We start from the raw sequence: 21,285 nt of genomic DNA on the forward strand, positions 1-21,285 counted from the left end.
ACACACACACACACACACACACACACACACACACACACACACACACACACACACACACACACACACACACACACACAGCATGTACACACTCAAACTACATGCAGATGTATAGCTCTTATCTATGTATTATAAAGATTCAAAAGTCTTGCTTGTTTTTTTTGTATTTTTTTGCGAAGTGTGTGTGTGTGTGTGTATGTGTGTGTGTGTGTGTGTGTGTGTGTGTGTGTGTGTGTGTGTGTGTGTGTGTGTGTGTGTGGTTAACTGAAATCCATTATGGTCTGGAGGAGCCGAGGGGGGTGTCTGGATGGCTCTGCGTGTGGGGTAGTGTAGCCTTCAGCCCAGCAGGGGGTGTCGATGCAATCAGAAACTATCACAGAATGAGCCATCAGCTGCTGCTGAGAGGGAGAGGCTTATTTGAGGGAGCATTGTTTATCGGGTTTGATCTCAGCCAGAGGAAATTGTCTTTTGCGTCTCTGTCTGGACACTTAACTTAATATCGTCGGTATCGCCAGTCATACCTGGCTTCGTGGAATCAGATGTTCTGCGGTTTAACTGCCAGCGCCATGACCTCACTCCTCTTGCGGTGCATTTTCTGTGCAATTGTCTGACAGATGATGGAATGGAAATAGTATTTGTTGGTGTTTTTTATTTAATTGATTTTTTTGATTAAACAGATTTGCCTGAATAGAAGATAGATTTGTTTTGTAGATTTGTAATGCATTTGGACTTTATGGGTGAATTTGATGAAGCCGAATGTTTTTTAAAACAAAAGATCCGGCTGAAAACACATGGTCTCGTCTTCAGGGACGAGACCCCCCTCCACGGACACACACACACCCCACAACAGCTGCAATGTTGCCATAATCTGTGTCCGAGCATGCAGCTGCAATGGCCGGACATACACACACACACACACACACACACACACACACAGGACTGTGTGATGTCGACTGCTTGGCTCGTTGATTTATTGCGGGTGAGGGTGTCACTGGAGGGAAGCAGGAAGCCGCTCTGGAAAGGCTTTAATAATAACATTGTTTAACCCAGAACCGTCACACAGCGGCAGGAGTAATGACACACAACCACGACACACACACACATATAAGCAGACACACATCCACACACACACACACGCACACGCGTCAGTCAAATTCTAATGGGAAGGACAGAACTGGAGCCTTGGTTTCGTCGGGTAAGAAGAGGCCTTGGTTCAGAGACCAAAAGAGATTGATGGTCAGATAGACAGATAGACAGATAACAGTTCACTGTTTGTTGCTATTTTGATGAACAAAAGTGTCTGGAACCGTATGTTGAATGTCTAAACATGTGGTAGTCAGACACGGAATGACAGAAAATGAGAAGTTTCGATTCTGGGTCAGCGATTCTGTAGAATTCCCTCCTCGCTGTTTTCTACAAACTTTGATTCTACACAGTGCAGCGTTGCTGTGATCACGTTTTATATTTTTTCCTATTACTTAATAGTTGACTGCTTTCTCATACATTTGGTCCCTTACTTGTTTTCTGAGGAATGATTTAGACATGAGAGGCCCGACGGAGACCGAGGTGTCGCGTCCTGGAGGACGGAGGGCATCGCGTGTCGCTGCGTTTCCATGTTTCCATGGACTCCCGCTGTCTTCTGTTGCTGGCTTTCATTACAGCTACGGCGGGTCCTCCAGCATACGGAGCACTATTTTAGTTGCTGCCTTGCCGCACATGGTTAACATCACACCTTGGAATGACTGACACACACATTTTTATATATTTTTTCTCTTTTTAAAAAACAGCGTTGTGCGGTTCATAGTCAATTAGAATCACTTTCAGCAGCGTCAGATAACTGGATGGGTTGTTGAATTGAGTTGAAGGTCTCATATTTGGCTCACCAACAGATGCTCTCAGTGTGTTTGAAGTGTTTTGTATTCCACAGGCGAGAGAATACTGGGTTTCTGTGCTGTGCTGGGCCCCGGCCAGATCCACGAAGATAAACAGCGCCAGCCAGTGTAACTTCATCCTATGTGTCCCTGCATCCCTGCCGTGATTCTATTACTGGTAATGAAAGCCAGGGAGGCCGGTCTCAAGTCACTGAGCCCACTATGCTGACCTTGGGTTTTGTTTAGGTCTCTGCTGGTTTTGTGTGTGTGTGTGTGTGTGTCTGTGTGTGTGTGTGTGTGTGTGTGTGTGTGTGTGCGCGCACGTGCGTCTCTCTCTCTCATTTGGCTCGTCACTACTATTGCTTTGAAGGTAAAATCTCTTCAAGTCTGACATTTCAAGATTTCCAGGTCACAATGACTGGCAAAGATTCTTAATCTCAATGGGACTTTCCTGGTTAAATACAATTAACATTTCAAATTGCAGACTGTGGATTTTAATAAAGATGGCTCCATTATTCTATCTCTTCAAATTTTCATCTGATCCTATATGTTGGTAATGTTTGTTTTTAATTTAGCAGTGCCATGCTTCAGCTCTTTAATGAAGCGCCGATGATAATGAAAAATATTATAGCTAACATGATCAAGAGAGGAAAAATAGACATTATTATATGTGGGAAGGCGGTATTTATTTCTGTACATTAACACCAAAAATGAAGATTCTACCTTCACCACACAGTATTAAACTAGAACTGCTTCTCTGGTGCAGTCTTTAATAAAGGGCGCTGTACTATACTCCCTAATAAAACACTCAAAACTTAAGTTTTGTGCCGTGAAACCGTCAACATGGCGAACTTCTGCTGCCGTGTTGGTGTGTGGCGGGTGGCTTACAGAGCCTCCGGGTCTCCAGGGCTCGGAAACAAGCCGGGGCGCGTTACACTCCCTCAGGGTAAGGAGACGAGGTCACAGTCCAAACCCAATCGAAGCCAGACGGTGCTCTCTCCGCCATTCAGGTCTCACCTTGTTTGTGCCGCGTCTGTCGAATATTCCAGCAGCGCGTTGCCCGCAACCACGAGAGCAGAACACTCACTCACTCATTCTGCTGCCGGGGGAGAGAGAGCGAAAGAGCCCTGCATCCCGAGCAGAACCACCCTGTTGCGGGCTTGTCAATTAGACCGCTGCACTCACTGACCAGTGGAGAATAACATCCCCTTCACACCGCCAGGCAACACACACACACACACACGGACACCAACACGTTCACGCAGAAGGAGCAACGCTAATTGCCCAGATTACTTCAGGAGTGCGGCCTTCTTGGGTGGAACCACTCTGATGTGCGTGTACATCAATAAGACAAACTTACAGAATGACATCACGTCCCATGGCAGTGCAATGACACACAAGATACATAAATATGCATTTGTCCGTGGCTTTCCGACATGACAGTCCCGACCAGATGCAAGAGTGAAATCTTACAGGCTAACGCACATTCTTGAGGTCAGAGTTTTATTAAATGATTATTCAACACAATAATAGTAATAATTATTAATAGTCGTAATCCAACCATTGCATGAGCCGCATGAGAAATAAATAGAGAGAAACAAGTGTCTGCCTCTGTTTTGTCATCATTTTGCTTTTGAAACGCTCTGATAGAATGCGACAGTAATCATAATCCAAACGGGGGAGATTGGTTGGGGGAGAGCTTTTCGCCAAAATGTAATTTTGGCCCGTATTTAGCCTTGATGACAGATGGGAAACCGAAATGTTCCAGTTTGACTTTATTTTTTTACTGTCCACCGCGGTCTATCGTTCCTCCCTGCACAAGGTATCGACGATAAACCAGGCATGGGAACTAAATTCAACTTTGCTATGTCAGCCGTCGCTTGGCCCAAAAGTCCAACCTCACACAATCTATTTTGTAATTCTGAGTATTGGTCGCGTGGGGACAGGAGTCCAAGTCAATCCAACTTTGAAGGATGTACTCTGAGGAGGCTGAATAAAACATGTATTTTTCCTTGCAGAGATCCTCGGGGACGGACAGTACACCAGTTTGCTCTTTTCCCTTCGCCCCTCAAACGGAATACGGCTGTTTTGATTTCCTGTTTACCTTTTGCCCCAAATCTCTGCACAATACCCGGCGCCGCAGTCTGCAGCCGCTATCTGGGTCGATAGTAGACAGCCAGGCCTCCGCAACAGACACCCCAAGCCCTGTCGGAATACCGCTCCCTTTGTCTCGCTCTTGCTCTGCCTAAATCGCTTTCATTGTTGTCTTACTGTCTCTTTTAGAAGTTTTGGCTCCTGGTATCTCGGTATCTTATAAGCCCCCCCCCCAAAAAAAATCCCTTCTCTCCCTGTATATGCTATTCTTTCTTATCCATGTCCCCGTTGTAGCCCATCTAATCTTCCTGTTAGAATTCAAAATGACGTAGCACACAGCCATTGTGCCCCCCCCCCACACACACACCCAACCCCCACCCCCACCCTCCACACCCGCTCCCCCCCATCTGTTTCAGCCATTATGCAGTTTATGGGAAAATTCTATGAAATATTCACCGTCGCAGAGACAGACTGACACAGAGGCATCGGTTTTCCACGGTTATTAATTGGAGCAACACTCGGGCTTGACATTTGTTGGATATCCTGCGAAACTGCGATGACACTGCGGACACACTGAGGCACGGGGTTTTATTTATCGGGGGCCAAAGACTAATCTGACCCGGGAGAGGCGTTACAAATGGCAAAGTCCACACAAATTTACGGAACACGTAACCGCGGCCCTGATGTATGTGTCCAATAAAACTATTGGGGATTTCCGCGGACGGTTTCCCCCACAGAGGAACGTATAGATGGTTTAGCCATATGGCTGAATGGCTTCTCCCCTGCGGTAAGGTTCAGCCATGAGTGCTTTATGAGATAAGCAGGGGGGAGGGCAGGACTCACCTGCAGGACTTCCTTTTGATTAATAAGGCTTAGATGGTTAGTGCATGCTGTGCAATAGCTATGTATTATGTGTGTGTGTGTGTGTGTGTGCGTGTGTGTGTGTGCGTGTGTGTGTGTGGGTGTTGGGGCAGGGGCCCAGTTCGAAGGAATCTACCGGAATCAAGTTATTAGGAAAGCCACCCTGGATGAAATGCGATGAGAAGGAGGCAAGCAGGTGGGAGCCATTATTTTATAATGAGATCTGTGACATCTCGCCACACCACTCCCCCTCCACCCCCAGCCCCGCTCCTGCCAGAGTGAGCAAAAGTGGGGGCGGAGAGCAGAGGACCGGACCCAAAAGAAACTAGTTCCTGAGACTTCCTGCAGATTGAGATACTCTGCTGCATGTGCATGTGTGTGTGTGTGTGTGTGTGTGTGTGTGTGTATGTGTGTGAACTCTGCGTCCTTGTCATCTGCTTGGTACATTAAAAGACCTCCCTCCCGCCTTGGCCTGATGGGCCTTATGGGATGCCGCAAAATCAAGGTTACGGCTCTCGTGGACACATTAAACCAGTTAGGGAAAAAAAAGACCCCAGCTCTTTAATGCACAGATGGCCAGTATGAGCTTTGAAAGCTGTGCGATGACAAGGCGACACAACATGCCCCTAACCCCCCCCAGTCTCCCATATCCCTCCCCACCCATGCTCCTCGCAGCACAGACACACACACATACACAGACACAAACACACACACACACACACACACACACACACATACACACACACACACACACACACACACACACACACACACACACATACATTATGTGTTGTTGCTGGGGTCAGATTAAGAGTTTATCGTTGCTTTGGAAGAAGTGTCCCTGAGTTCTTGGGCGAAGTGCTTTGTCATGAGGGCCAAGGAACTGCCGCTGTACCTGGATCCAGCGGGCGGGGATTACAGCAGCAGGATCACCATAAGTCCGCAAGGCCATTTTCTCTGTCCACTGGAGTCACACTGGCCATGTCCTTCAGCCAGGCCACTCTCAGAGGGTGGCAGAGATATGGAAAGAGAAAAAAGTGAGAGAGGGAGAGATTTTTCTTCTCAACGGGATTAAAGCGGAAGTGAAAGGATGGGCTTTCTACCTCGAGCAACTTCAGCAATGCCATATATCATCCTGTTAACTGTCACAGACACACACACACACACACACACACACACTTATTCATGCAGCCAATTATGACACTTAAAACCAAATGGCTTCCAGATTTCTCTTTCCTGGCCGCCCACCACTACAGTATGCAGCCTTGGCGTAGGCCCAAGTGCTTTGTGTCCTCGCCCTGCCCACTCACTGTGAGCAACAGCACCGCCTCTGTTTGGCCATGGCACTTTTTTTTTTTTTAATAATTGAAGCCTAATCGATCCGGTTGCGAAGGAAACCACAGCAAAGCCCACCGACAAAGTGATGATTCCACCATGATCGCACCGTCTGCGCTCCATCAGGAGGAAGGGAAGGAAGGGGGGAGGAGCCAGGTGTGTGAATCTGTCATTCTGTGTTCCCTCGCCCATTGGTTTGGATGACGATGGTCTAATCTTTCTTTTTTTCCCGCTAAAACAATTGCATTTCCTCTCACGCTTCGTGTAACAGAATCAGGATCATAATAATGATTATAATAACCTTTATTTACTTTGTTTAGCACCTTTCTACATGCAAATAAATGTGCTTTACATTAATAGAAGGTTATCGAATGGTAATAATAAAAAAGTAAACATGACAAATGAATTTATTAAATATTCATATAATATTATACTCCATTTCAGTTTTGGGTCAGCAGTTTAGAGGATCACAATTATTCCTCATCGAAAATTAGTTTCAATCATCATTTATCTTTAATTGGTGTTCTAGAATTATTAGTCTTGAATTGCTCCGAGCAATTCTCAAGCAATTCACAAACAATTCTCAAAATAAACCTCAAAATAGTTTCGGCCCTTTTCAATTCTTGAATAAGTCGTTTTGATCACTGCTGTTGAATTCACATAATTAATATTATGTGAATTATAGTCATGTAATATGAATTAATATAAACAATATAAAGTAATTCTCAAACTATTTGCTCACAACAGTTACATTTCAGGCCCTTTCCCAACAAATCCCTCTGGTGGGCTAACCCCCGTCGCATACTATTAAAGACCTACAGTAAAGGATCAGATTAATAACCAATCCATCATCATGTACATGAAATCCCTTAATTCCATTAGTGGTGCTCTATTAACAATATAGAAAATGTCACCTCTAACCCAGGCAGCCGCCACCAGTCCTCCCCCAGTCCTCGCCGCCTCATGTCCCCAAGCCGAAGAAGAACCAAACCGTTATTGTTAGTTAAAGAGACTTCGCTTCCATTCTCACATTTTGTTAATCATCCGGTTGGGAGTCTATGATCTCACCGAAGAAAGTAGGCAGGACAAATCTCAGAGCATTAGAGCCTCATCTGCTATTCCCTTTCCCGGGGAGAGATCGCCAGACTCTAAAAGGGGAAGAATGAAACGCCAGAGCGCCGGTGCTCTCTCCGAAGACGCGGCTTTTCTCCTAATCACTGATTGTGTCCTCAACTCCCTGTGAATGTTGTGCCCATTAAGTTCTTAAGTTCAGTTCTCTGTAGATTCATGGCTTCCTCTTCCTCTTCTTCTATCTCTCTCCCACCGGTGAGGTAAGGAAGAAACTAGAACTGGGGTCGGCAAACAGAGTGCCCAGTAATGTTCATTAATCAAATGACAATGATCGGTCCCTGTTCAAGAGGTTAAAGGTTAATGACAGAGCGACCAAGACAGTTGCAGAGGAACCCCTACAAACACCCTCTTAATGGTTCATCTCAAGATATACACACCGATCAGCCACAACATTAAAACCACTGACAGGTGAAGTGAAAAACATTACTCATCTCATTACAATGGCGCCTGTCAAGAGGTGGGATATATTCGGCAGCAAGTGAACAGTCAGTTCTTCAAGTTGATGTGTTGGAAGCAGGAAAAATGGACAAGTGTAAGGATCTGAACAACTTTATCCTGTAGCCGCTCACATCAAGTTCAAGTCTCTGATGCTGGCCTACAGAGTGATTGCTGGGAATGCTCCCACCTACTTAAATGCTCTTGTAAGAGCACATGTTGCCCCCCGGATGCTGCGCTCATCAAATGAGCGTCGCCTGGCTCTGCCGGCCATACAGCCACGGCAATCCAGGCTATTCTCATTTATAGTTCCACGTTGGTGGAACGAGCTGCCAAAAATGACCAGAGCAGGGACCTCCGTCTCTGTCTTTAAGAAGCACTTGAAGACCCAGCTCTTCAGTGAGTACCTCCTGTCCTAACCTACAATTACTTAGCACTACCTAGCAGTATTTATTGTTACATTAATGTTGTTGTTACACTAATCTCTGTCGCAATGTAGCTTGAATGTTATTCTCCCTTGTAAGTTGCTTTGGATAAAAGCGTCTGCTTAATGACTAAATGTAAATGTAAATGTAAATGTAACTTTGACAAGAGCCAAATTGTGATGGCTAGATGACCGGGTCAGAGCATCTCATAAACTACAGGTCTTGTGGGGTGTTCCTGGTATGCAGTGGTTAGTACCTACCAACAGTGGGCCAAGCCAAGGACAATCGCTGAACCAGCGACAGGGTCATGGGTCCCCCAAGTTCCACCAAAACAGCTCTGACCTGCTGGGGCATGGACTCCACAAGACCTCTGAAGGTGTCCTGTGGTATCTGGCACCAATACGTGAGCAGCAGATCCTTCAAGTTCTGTAAGTTGAGAGGTGGGGCCCCCATGGAACTGGCTTATTGTTCTAGCACATCCTACAGATGCTCCATCAGATCGGACCCTAGCCCCGACCATCCACATGATGTACCTTAAAACCTGATTCAGACCAGGCCACCTTCTTCCATTGCTCCATGGTCCAGTTCTGACGCTCACGTGCCCATTGTAGATGCTTTCGGTGGGGGACAGGGGTCAGCATGGATACTCTGTATCACTACCAGGGCTAGGAGAGACCCAAACGCACGACAAGGGGAGATGGGAGGCAGACGAAGGATGTTTATTAGCCCACACGGTGGAGCTGGCCGGGGGGACCCGGTCAGGTAGGGATGGAGCAGGGCTGGGCAGGGATGATGATGATGACCGGGAGGAGGGGTCCAGGATCCGGGTGGAGAGACGGGGAACCGAGCTGGATGGAGAGGGACGGACAGCCTTGGTCGACGAGCGGAGACAAGCAGGTAAACCGCGCTGGCTGGAGAGGGACGGACAGACTGGGTCGACGAGAGGAGACAAGCAGCTAAGGGGAAGACGAAACAAAGAGACATAAACTAGAGACTTGAAACAAGCACTAGGAGCTAGGAACTTGGAACTAGGAATTGAGCCAGTAGCTGTACAACGCAGGTAAGCTAGTTGACGGTCTGGCAATGAATGACTGGGAGGCTTGAGACTAAACACTGTGTGGAGTGATGCAAGTAATTGATCCCAGGTGTGTGCAATTGGCTCAAGGGGGGAGCTGCAGTTGGGGCAAGAATGCCTCTAGTGGCCCCCCCTCTACGGACGCCCCTTGGCGGACATCCTGAACCGGAAGGGCGAGTCCGATTGAAATCCCGGATGAGGGAGGCATCCAGGATCTGTCTTCGGGGGACCCGGGTGACCGTCGATGGTGCTGGGGGGTGGTGAGGCCTTGGCGAGCAGGGAGAGAGGGCTGGAAACCACCGGCTTAAGCAGGGACACATGAAAGGTGGGGTGGACACGGAGGGAGGGAGGGAGACGGAGGCATAAGGCACAGGGTTTGATGATTGACACAATGGGGAAGGGACCAACATACTGGGGAGCGAGTTTTCGGGAGTCCATCTTGAGGGGCAAGTCCTTTGTGGAGAACCATACCATCTGTCCAGGGACGTATGTGGGTGCGGGCACACGGTGCCGGTTCGCCTGCCGCTGGGACCTGGTGGAGGCCTGGAGTAGAGCAGAGCGGGCACTCCTCCACGTCCTCCGGCAGCGACGGATGTGGGCCTGGACGGAGGGTACGGCGATCTCAACCTCCTGGGCAGGGAACAGCGGGGGTTTGTAGCCCAGAGAGCATTGGAAGGGCGACAGGCCAGAGGAGGCATTGACCAGGGTGTTGTGGGTGATCCCGGGATGGCAGCTGAGGCGGGAGGCATGGGCCCACTGCAGAACCTGGGAGCGTGCGGAGTCAGGGACGAACAGGCGGTGAGGGGGTCCAGTAGCTGGGTCGGGCTGGTGTTCCTGCGCTTGGGTGACAAGGGACTCGATCTCCCAGGTGAGCGTGGCGGCAAGGCACAGGGGTGGAAGGATGGGTTCTGGATCCCCTGTCTTCTCCTCTGGCGCGAACACACGGGACAGGGCGTCAGGTTTGGTATTCTTGGTGCCTGGGCGGTAGGATAGAGAGAAGTTGAACCGGCCGAAGAACAACGCCCAGCTGGCCTGCCAGGAGTCGAGCCGCTTCGCCGTCCGGATATAGGCCAGGCTCTTAGGATCCAGATGATTGGAGAGCGCTGTGACAGTTCCGCTCCTACCCCCGTGTCCGAAGCGTCTACCTCTACCACGAACTGGAGGTTGGCGTCGGGCTGGGCCAAGACTGGGGCCGACGAAAAGTGGCTTCTGAGGTCGAGGAATGCTGCCTCGGCCGCGGGGGTCCACTTGGAGCCCACTGCGGTGGAGGTAAGGGCTGAGAGGGGAGTGGCGATACGGCTGAAGTTTCGGATGAAGTGCCGATAGAAGTTTGCAAACCCGAGGAAGCGTTGGAGTTGCTTCCTATTGGCTGGGGTTGGCCACTCCATCACGGCGGCCACCTTCTTGGGGTCCATCCCTAGCCTCCCTTGGCCAATGATGAATCCTAGGAAGGAAACGGACGGAACAGGGAAGACACACTTCTCTGCCTTAACAAACAGACGGTTCTCCAGGAGCCGCTGCAGCACCAGGCGTATGTGTTTTACGTGGCCGGAGAGGGATTTCAAAAAATCAAGATGTCGTTGAGGTACACAAAGACAAACAAGTTGATTAAGGCCCTAATCGTTAATTATGGCCTGGAAGACTGCTGGGGCATTTGACAGACCAAAAGGCATTACCAGATACTCAAAGTGTCAGAGCGGGGTGTTGAATTCGTCCCCTTCGCGGATGCGGACCAGGTGGTAAGCGTTGCGGAGGTTCAGTTTGGAGAAGTGGGTGGCACCCCGGATGGGGACGAAGACTGAGTCCATCAGGGGCAAGGGGTACTTGTTCTTGATTGTGATGTCGTTGAGTCCCCTGAAGTCAATGCAGGGATGGAGGGTCTTGTCCTTCTTGGCGACGAAGAAGAACCCTGCGCCCAGCGGAGACGACGAGGGGCGAATGATCCCGGCAGCGAGAGAGTTGCAGATGTAGGTCTCCATGGCCTCCTGTTCGGGCCGGGAGACATTATACAGGTGACTGCAGGGGAGGGGGGCGCCTGGCAGGAGGTTGATTGCACAGTCATAGGGGCGATGAGGTGGTAGGGATAGCGCGCCCTGCTTGCTAAAACCGGTTGTCCAGGCGGATAGCGGTCTCTACCAGTTGGTCCAGGTCCGTGGGCTCGTCCCGCCGCGCCAACTCGTCCCGCAACTCGTCGTTCAGGGCACGCTGAAACACGTCCTGCAGGGCTCGGTCATTCCAGCCGCTTTCTGCGGCTAGTGTCCGGAACTCAACGACGAGGGAGGTGACACTACGGGGACCCAGGCGGAGGGCGAGGAGTCTTCTGGCGGCCTCCTTGCCGCAAACTGGGTGGTCGAAGACTCTCCTAATTTCGTGGGTGAACAGATCGTAGGAGAGACTCACTGGGCCCCCTGACTCCAAACCGCGGAACCCCAGTCGAGAGCCGCTCCTCTCAGGCAGGAGATGAAGAATGCGTTGCGGGTGCCATCGGAGGCGTACGACTATGGCTGCTGCTGGAAAACCACTGCGCACTGCACAAGGAAGGCGCAGCAGGTGCTGAAATTGTCGTCGTAGGGCACTGGAGCCGAAATGTGGGGCTCAGGGGGGACAAGGGGGGTGCTGGGAGCCCTGGGGGAGGGAGGAGGGAGGGCCGGAGGAGCAGGGGGGGCCACGGAAGCTGGAGGAACCTGCAGGCTACTGATGGCTGCTGATGGCTGCCGAGATGGTCCGGAGTTGTTCCGCGATGTCCCGGAGGGCCTGGTCATGTTGACCAAGCAACACTCCTTGGTTCTGGAGTGCGGCGGAGCCCCTCTGTGTCGGCTGGGTCCATGTTTTATGGCCAGACCATACTGTCATGACCAGGGCTAGGAGAGACCCAAACGCACGACACGGGGAGACGGGAGGCAGACGAAGGATGTTTATTAGCCCACACGGTGGAGCTGGCCGGGCGGACCCGGTCAGGTAGGGATGGAGCAGGGCTGGGCAGGGATGATAATGACCGGGAGGAGGGGTCCAGGATCCGGGTGGAGAGACGGGGAACCGGGCTGGATGGAGAGGAACGGACAGCCTTGGTCGACGAGAGGAGACAAGCATGTAAGGGCAAGACGAGTCAAAGAGACATAAACTAGAGACTTGAAACAAGCACTAGGAGCTAGGAACTTGGACCTAGTGTTGGAGCCAGTAGCTGTACAACTCAGATAAGCTAGTTGACGGTCTGGCAATGAATGACTGGGAAGCTGAAGACTAAATACTGTGTGGAGTGATGCAGGTAATTGATCCCGGGTGTGTGCAATTGGCTCAAGTGGGGAGCTGCAGATGGGGCAAGAGCGGCCTCTAGTGGCGCTGGGAGGCCATGGGCCTAACACTCTGCCTGGTCTGCGGCTACTCAGCCCCATACGCAGGAACCTGTGATGCACTGTGTTCTGACACCTTTCTATCATAGCAGCGTTAACTTTTTCAGCAATTTGTGCTGCAGTTGCTCATCTGTGGAATCGGACCAGATGGACTAGACTTTGCTCCCCACGTGCATCAATGAGCCTTGGGCGTCCATAACCCTGTTGCAGTTCACTGATTGTCCTTCCTTGGACCACTTTTGGTCGGTACTAACAACTGCATACCGGGAACACCCCTCAAGACCTGTTGTTTTGGAGATCCCCTGACCAAGTCGTCTAGTCATCACAATTTGGTCCTTGTCAAAGTCGCTTAGATCCTTACACTTGTCCATTTTTCATGCTTCCAACACATCAACATCAAGAACTGACTGTTCACTTGCTGCCTAATTTATTCCACCCCTTGACAGGTGCCATTGAAACAAGATGAGCATGTGAGTGAGTTATTCACTTCAGGTGTGTGTGTGTGTGTGTGTGTGTGTGTGTGTGTGTGTGTGTGTGTGTGTGTGTGTGTGTGTGCTCTATATGTTTTATATGTATGTTTATATATGTCTACTTTTCTGGACCATGCTTCAGAAAATGGCAACTGAATTGTGTTTTTTTTTTTTTTTGGTAGCATTTTTCACACCACTCGCACTTGAAGACTAGAAAAGACGAGCGTTCCCGGGTGTAGTGGGGAGCAACACTATCGCAGATCAGAATTCGCGGTGCTCAGATCTCTGATGGTGCATAGCTCAACTTTGATCAATCGTCCAACACCAAAAGAAGTGTTAAATATTGATATGAATAATTAACGCTTTAAGACATGATTAGAAATATGGGGGTTTTGGTTAGAATTTATTTTGTGAATTTTTGCTGTAAGAATATATTAAAGGGTTACAAATAAAATGCCGTTTTCATGAAATAATAATTAAATAAAAAATATTTTATGACATTTTTGAGTTGATGCTTAAATTAACAAATACACTTGAAACGCTTTATGAAAGAAACAACAGTTTTTGTTTTTTCTTTGCCTTCACTTCATTTGCTAAAGTTCATGTCAGACGAGGAACAAAAGGCGCGTGGTGTAGTGACATATTTAGAAATGACAAGTCGATGTCTTTTGTAAACACAGAAATAAAATGGAACTTCACAAACAAAAAATGAGGAGGATGAAGCTAGTAATAAAGTAGTAAAAAAAAAAAAACAGTAGGGTGAGGAAGGGAAAAACTGGCAGGCAATTTTAAAGTCCTCCATTGACGATAAGGAGTAAATGACAAGTCCAGGTGATTATTTAACGGTGCTACTGAATATTAAACTGAATCAAAAATAAAAGCTCAGGAACGATTTGTGTATCGCTGTGAACAGTGAAAAACCTGTCAAGCAGTACCACGAAATTGACATTTTAATGATTATTGAACAACTTTTGCACCCTCTGCTTCCTTAATTGCAAAACAATAAAGCAACACAAGGGCTTTCTTTTTTCAAGTGAGATGACTTTTAACTTCTGCTATATATTTGGTCATTTTGGATAAAACAAATGCCTTATTTGACATTTAATTATGGCGTAAGTGGTAGCATGTAGAGGGAGAAATGCAATGGAAATGTCTTCCATTCCTTCCGTAGTCAAATATTTTTTTTCGTTCTCACTGTAGCTTTTGGAGCTTGAGTTCATGGTGTGAATTAGACATCGCTTCCTGTGTGACTGGCGTTACTGTTCTTAGCTTTCTCCTTTCTTTGTACTTTTTCTTCCTTGTTTTGTGTCTCGGCACCTTTGTAAATGAGGGTCTTTCCCCCAGTGTGTTGAATCCAGGATTTATATACAGGTGGAGGACTGGAGTGGAGGAATGAATACCTTTTCTTCGTTTGGCAAAAATCCAGAGATCACTTCATTCCTAATGGACACAGCCTTTTTGGGTGTACATTCCCTTCTATATTTGTGTTGTAAATGGGCCATCTCAAAACGCTTCCTAGTGCGGTTTAAACGGTAAGACAATCGTGTCTTTGTGGTGACATCCAGCGCTGTGGATCTGTGGCAGAATGCTGTGACCCTTGAGCTTCTCTGTGTCCGAGGCCAAAAAGGCCTTGTAGTACCGTAGGTCAAACTCCATGTCCAAATCGAGGCTCGTGAGCGGGTCTTTTCAAGCCCCGAGACCAGCGAGCTTTTAAGAGCACCCTGGTTGGAATTCCTTTTCGTCTTCCTCCTCTCTCGCTCTCTCTCCCTCGCTGCCTGTCTATTGTCTTTTTTCAGCACATCAGAGGGAGAGGCAGAGGGGCGAGGGTAATGAAAGGCCCCACTTCCCTCCTCTGGGCCTGGGAGAGCACGGGGAAGCAGATAAGTTGCCCGGCTCTGAGTCTGAGAATGATCAAAACCGGAGTGAATCCTGAAGGCCGCTGGGGAGACGGGCTCGAGAGAGAGAGAGAGAGAGAGAGAGAGAGAGAGAGAGGGAGAGGGAGAGAGAGAGAGAGAGTTTACATTTAGAGAAAGGTGGAGATTATTTTGTTGAATGAAAGAATGGGACGAAGCGTACATGGTCACAGATATGATGGACGGACGGGACTGGGGAGGAGAGACAGACAGTTGGATGGACAGGCAGAGAAGCCGGAGATTCTGCTTTAAGCTCCAGGTTTGGAGATACCGCTCGCCCTTCTTCGCCTGTTTGCTTACGAACTGCGGACTTCAGCTTTAAGCGCTTTTGCACGTTGATTGGCAGGTTGTTGGCTCCTGTGGAAATCTGGTCCAGTCGAGATAAAAAAAAAAAAAAAAAAAAAAAAAAAAAAAAAAGCAGCTTCTTGGGCTTCCTCTGAACTGCGCCTCGGTAAAGAAGTTGCGGCGTGCCCGCACACACATGACGTGCTTGGCCCCCGAGGCGGGAGGCAGGTCCTGGGTCTGGAGGGTGATTATCCTCTATGCAGAAATGAAAGGATTACAAAGCGATGGTGTAATCCAGCTGTCAATCCCACACCTCATTAGCAAACAAAGGTCTGAGAACGAGGGAAGAGTTGAGAGGGAGTGCACAGGCGGAGGTGGAGATGGAGTGGGAGGAGAGAGAAACTCATCGAGGGAGGCGGATGTTAAGCGCCAGAGGAGGTAACAGGGAGAGAAACAAGAGAGAGAGAGAGAGAGAGAGAGAGAGAGAGAGAGAGAGAGAGAGAGAGCGAGAGAGAGAGAGAGAGGACAAGGAGGTATCACAGCCTTCTGCTCCGGGGGGGCTTTGAGGTTTGTTATTAAGCTTTCATCTGCTCCTCTTCTCCTCCCAGTCCCTCCCTTCTCTCCCTCTCCTCCTGACCCATCTCTTCTCCTCTCTCCTCCTGACCCCTTGTTCCTCTTCTCCCTCTCCTCCTGGTCTCTCTTCTCCCCCTCTCCTACTGATCTTTTACTTCGCTCCCTCTCCTCCTGGTCCCTCTCTTATCTACCTTTCCTCGTACCTCAATTCTTCCCCATCTCCTCCTTCTCCCTCTCCTCTGAGTCCATCTCTTCTCTCCCTCTCCTTGTGAGCCATGTCTTCTCTCCCTTTCTTGCTGATCCATCTCTTCTCTCCTTCTCCTCTGGTCCCACTCTTCTCTCCCTCTCCTCGTGATCCATCTCTTCTCTCCCTCTCCTCCCAGTCCCTCACTTCTCCCCCTCTCCTCCTGATCCATCTCTTCCCTCCCTCTCCTCCTGGTCCCTCTCTTATCTACCTTTCCTCGTACCTCCCTTCGTCCCCATCTCCTGCTTCTCCCTCTCCTCGTGCTCCATCTCTTCTCTCCCTCACTCCTGGCCCATCTCTTCTCTCCCTCTCCTCCCAGTCCCTCACTTCTCCCCATCTCCTACTGATCTTCCGCTTCCCTACCTCTCCTCCTGGTCCCTCTCTTGTCTACCTTTCCTCGTACCTCCCTTCGTCCCCATCTCCTGCTTCTCCCTCTCCTCCTGATCCATCTCTTCCCTCCCTCTCCTCCTGGTCCCTCTCTTATCTACCTTTCCTCGTACCTCACTTCGTCCCCATCTCCTCCTTCTCCCTCTCCTCCTGGTCCCTCTCGTCCCTCTCTTCTCTCCCTCTCTCCTCTAACAGAAGCAGATGGAGGGAGTGCAAGCCATGTCAGTCACGTCTCAAAGCCATTGCTCTGCGTGTAATTCCCTGATTAATTAACAACAGTGATTTTTTAATTTAATTGTAGGTGTTGGGTCGCTTTTTTTTCCCTTTCATTTTTTTCCGTCACTCTTCCGCTCCTTTCTTCCCCTACTTGTTCCCTCTCTTCCTCTTTGCAGGCTAATTTGCCCCACAGCTTTGAGGAGGGGAAATGAAAGGTAATGCAGAGGAAGCCTTCAGATGGTTTATTAAGAATTGATTTGCCATGGCGGCAGAAAGACGGACCGTGGGGAGATGCATGCTGACGTGCCTCCCAGACACACACCCCTCCTCCAGGTCAGAGAGCTGGGGAGGAAAAGAGAGGGAGAGAGAGAGAGAGATTTAAATTTCAAGTACCTTTATTTGAATCTATTCATAGGGTGCAAACACCAGATTTTGGGCGAGTTGCTGACTCACGTGTCATAAGATTCCCTGTTCCACTGAACTGAAAGCATTCTGTTCCCTCGCTACTTGGTGGTCAGTGGCTTACAGACTGTAACACTTTTCCATTGAGTCTGCAGCTTCTCACTGTCCTGAAATCTTCATTTTTGAAAACGTGGTGTTACCTAAGGTTTTTTCACACATGTAGCACACGACCGGAGATTGTCCCTGTCAGACATGTTTGCATTTACCTGGAAATACTCTGGTTCATAATACTATTTGGTTTAGACGAGGGGCGGAGCCCGGGTAGAGTGTGCAGGAGGCAGGACGTGATGCAATGTCACTGCCGGGTTTCAGCACACCCAAGATGGCGGACGAGGCTACCCACTTATCTTTTTTTGCGTTCATACTCCATGTATTTGGACATATCCGCGATATAAATGGAAGAGTGGAAAGGAATATAAAGGAAAGCAGAAAGGAGTATGAAGCAGCTACGCTCCGTGCACAAATGTCTCTCTATCATGGACAAATAACTTGTGCATGATAGAGACGTCATCAACATGCGACACGCCCACTCGCTCGCTGTGAATGCTCCGGACAATTACATGCACTGTTCACAAGTACCGCTCAATCGGACATTACACAGACTTTGTACTAGGGAGCTTGCTGGGTAAAGTCTGGGTAATGTCTGATCCAAATGATTCTGACATTTGCCTTCACACATACAGCTCATCTGGGTAATATCTGGATAATTTAACAGGGTTGCAGTGCATGTGTGAAAGCAGCTTGAGTGTGTTTTTAAAGCAATATTATCACATTTAATTCAACACTATATTTTGCAATTGCTGCAGTACTGTACATCCAGAGGGTGATGTTGGCTACTATAATAATATTGTAATAATTTAGACCTAACTCATCCATTGTTAACCTCGCAACCATACGGCCATTCGGCCCCCATAGCCTTCTCATTTATATTGTGCATGGAGCACACACACACACACATATACTGTATATGTACAGCAGGTTGTTAGTGGGCACGCCTTCCCGTTTGATGTTGTTTAAAAATTGAGTATCTGCACGTGGCTTTGGGGATAAATTAGCCAGTTTGAAAGCAGATAGCACAATAAAACAAGGTCCTCTGACGAGCAGGACGTTAAGACAGGCGTTGCCATCTTTCCAACTGTGTGTCGGCTGCGGCGCTGTCACGTCGTCCTGTTCCAGCGCAGGGACACGGTGGACAGCGTGGCAGGCTGGAGATAGATGACAGATCAGAGACATTAAAAGCATCAAAGCTGAGGAGAGAACAGAGACACAGCGAGGAGAGACACATCTTATCTCTGCTTGTCTCTCCGCATCCAAACAGAGGCGGCTTCTCGCTTGCTTACCATGAGCAGGACAACAACGTTCACTGGTAGTGGAGGAAGCTCATTGGCTCTCTGGTCAGCCACTTTAATTGCAGGGTGTATGTGTGTGTGTGTGTGTGTGTGTGTGTGTGTGTGTGTGTGTGTGTGTGTGTGTGTGTGTGTGTGTGTGTGTGTGTGTGTGTGTGTGCGTCTGTGTGTGTGCATGCGCCTGCGTGAGTGAGTGTTTTTATGTTGTGTGAGGCCTCTGTTTCTAATCTGTCTGAGTTGATTGGCCACTGCTGCGTTACATTTCCTCTCTTCATAGAACCATGGCGTTTCTCATTATCCCTACGCCTAATTTATGCGCACAATTATTCATAGTTTGGTGAAACGCAAGTTTGGCGACAGCGTTTGACATTGTTTTAAAGAGGACGGCCCAGAATCGGATTCATGCCAGGATCTGTACATACAGTTCCATATGTATCAACGGTATACGGGTGGTTGTGTGTACATAGAGAGTGGTTTGGGTATTGAAGTCTAGGCAAGTTGTCTTTTTCTTTTCGGCGGATACCTGAAATGAACAGATGAAAAGCAAATCAACAAACAAAAGCACAGAATAAAGATAATCAGGTGATGAATAAAAAGCTGGGGCCATATTGTGCCTCAGTGCTACCCAACAGCAGCGTTGTTGACACCCGTGATGAAACGCCTTTGCAGAACAGAGGCAGAGCACATAACGCATCTCCGGACATGTGACAGGAAACATGCATGAGTTTGAATCCCATGCCAGTCCGAAAGGCTTTTAATAGCTTGGCAGGCTCCTATATCCTCGTTATTGTTGCCCACCTTATTATGTACGTAACAGCAATTCACATTCACACAAACACATTCATGTGCTCACCAGGTATGAGGAGGTGAGCTTCGAGAGCCCAAAGGATTGGTCTCAGTTCACCAGGTAATGGACTATCACAGGAGAAGCCAGAAGACGGCGGTATGGAATGGCCAGACCCCCTCCAAAAAGCCTAAATTGCTTGCTGTTGAAATGGAACAGTCTAATGAGTCCTTTATCTAAGTAAACATCTTAGCTTGGTTTCTACCCAGCAGCTGGCACCGTCTTTGTCCAGGAGACCATTAGCCGGTACGGTGGTGGACCTCTGCCGAGCCACGGCGGGAGGGCCCTGTCTGCTCCGAGGACGCAGCGGAGAAACGCTGAGTCGGCCCAGACACCCTCCGGACGGGACAAATAGAGATAAATGATACTGCATTGAAGGGCAGGGCGCTGCTCTCGTGTAGCTAAGAGGGTAGAATATTCCTCTTAGCAACCTTGGTCTTTGTTACGCTGGCAGGGCGTCGTCGTCTTTCATTCAGCGCTTCCACAATCGATGTTCTTCCTCCCCTTACTAAAGGGGTTAGACATTCTCAGCAGAATGCACTATATGGGTGGAAGCCGTGCGTGCACCAGGAGAATACACACAGCTTCACTGAATATTATTGCAATCAGTACATTGCAGAGAGGGATTGATTTTGAGATGATTTCAATATGACGTCACATTGGATGCATCAAATCAGATATTTAATATTGTTAATCTGGTGTCAATGGCCCGCACACTGCTGGCTGGATATGATCTTCTGTGTGCGTGTGTTGTTTGTGTACGTCAGCATAGGAGTGATTTGTCCTGCAGATGCAGACTAATGAATGAGGAGCCCCACATGGGGGCTGATATTAGCCCTGGTAGCAGCTCCTTTGATCTGATTAGCTCCATGTTCTCTTTTGACAAATTGGGCTGTCCTTTCCTCACAACCGAGGCACTAATCTATGCCAAGACATGAATAAACTCCTCTCGCTTTCCTGAGCAATAGTGTGTGTGTGTGTGTGTGTGTGTGTGTGTGTGTGTGTGTGTGTGTGCGTGTGTGTGTGTGTGTGTGTGTGTGTGTGTGTGTGTGCGCGCGCGCACTTGTGGAGCTGTGTATTTGCATTTTTCTCCTTTTGTGTATATATTTGTGCTGTATATGTATCTGCTTCAATATATAGTTGGTGGATACACGACATATATTGTGAGGTGACAATAGGAAAGAGCCAATTGACATTTTTTTCTCAAGGGTACGTATAGATTGGTTTAGATTATCGGTGTCGTGACACCGTGCCAGGATCTAGAAGAGGAGAAAGTCGATAATAGTTTCTTTCTAAACAGTTCTCAGCTCTCTCCCTTATGGCGAAGGCCAGGGAACTGCGTGGAAGTTGGCACAAGAACCTCCTTTAAGTGCTTCCTGGCTCCCTGTGATGGAATGAGTTAAGTTACTCCAATGCATTGACAGCGTGCCATGGGGACGGTTGAGGTAATTATCTATCTTTTCTTTGCATTTTTGCAAAACATGTTTCTTCTCCACTGCTACCCCCACATCCAGAGTCCTCCGCCCAACAGTAAACACAGCCCATCACTGTACCCCCTTGCTTCCAAAAACACCCAACTCTTCATGGATAGCATGTTGAAAGATGTTATATATTACATCCTCCTCAAGAAGCATTTCTTTCTGGAAAAGGTTGAATCTTGGTGCATTTTGATCTTTTGATCTTTCAAAAAAATCGTAGTTGATGAAATATCCAATTCCAAACAATCTAACTCCATATGGACGTGTGTGTGTGTGGGTGTGTGTGTGTGTGTGTACGTCCATACTTCCTGACCTGAATTCTTAATGCAGTCAGATTCATCTTGGCTAGATCCCTCTCGCCGCTTTGGAAACATTTTCTAAATATTGACCAATTAGTTCCCAGTGCTCAGAATTAATTGCGTTGGACAACCTGCTCTGCAACCTTTTGCATAATGAAAGTAAATTAGTTAGAGACGGAAAAAAAAAAATGAAA

The 21,285-nt window shown here is 48.4% G+C and overlaps 1 protein-coding gene across 1 annotated transcript in view; it reads left to right on the forward strand.

The window, feature by feature from the left end:
- Positions 1 to 21,285, forward strand: part of LOC307241247 (cadherin-4-like) — a gene marked incomplete at both ends in the record, with an annotated part of 250,920 nt that overhangs the window by 2,337 nt on the left and 227,298 nt on the right. The gene's annotated exons all lie outside the window — the stretch shown is intronic.

This window comes from Zeus faber, assembly GCF_960531495.2.
Source record: "Zeus faber genome assembly, chromosome: 15".
Lineage (NCBI taxonomy): Eukaryota > Metazoa > Chordata > Actinopteri > Zeiformes > Zeidae > Zeus > Zeus faber.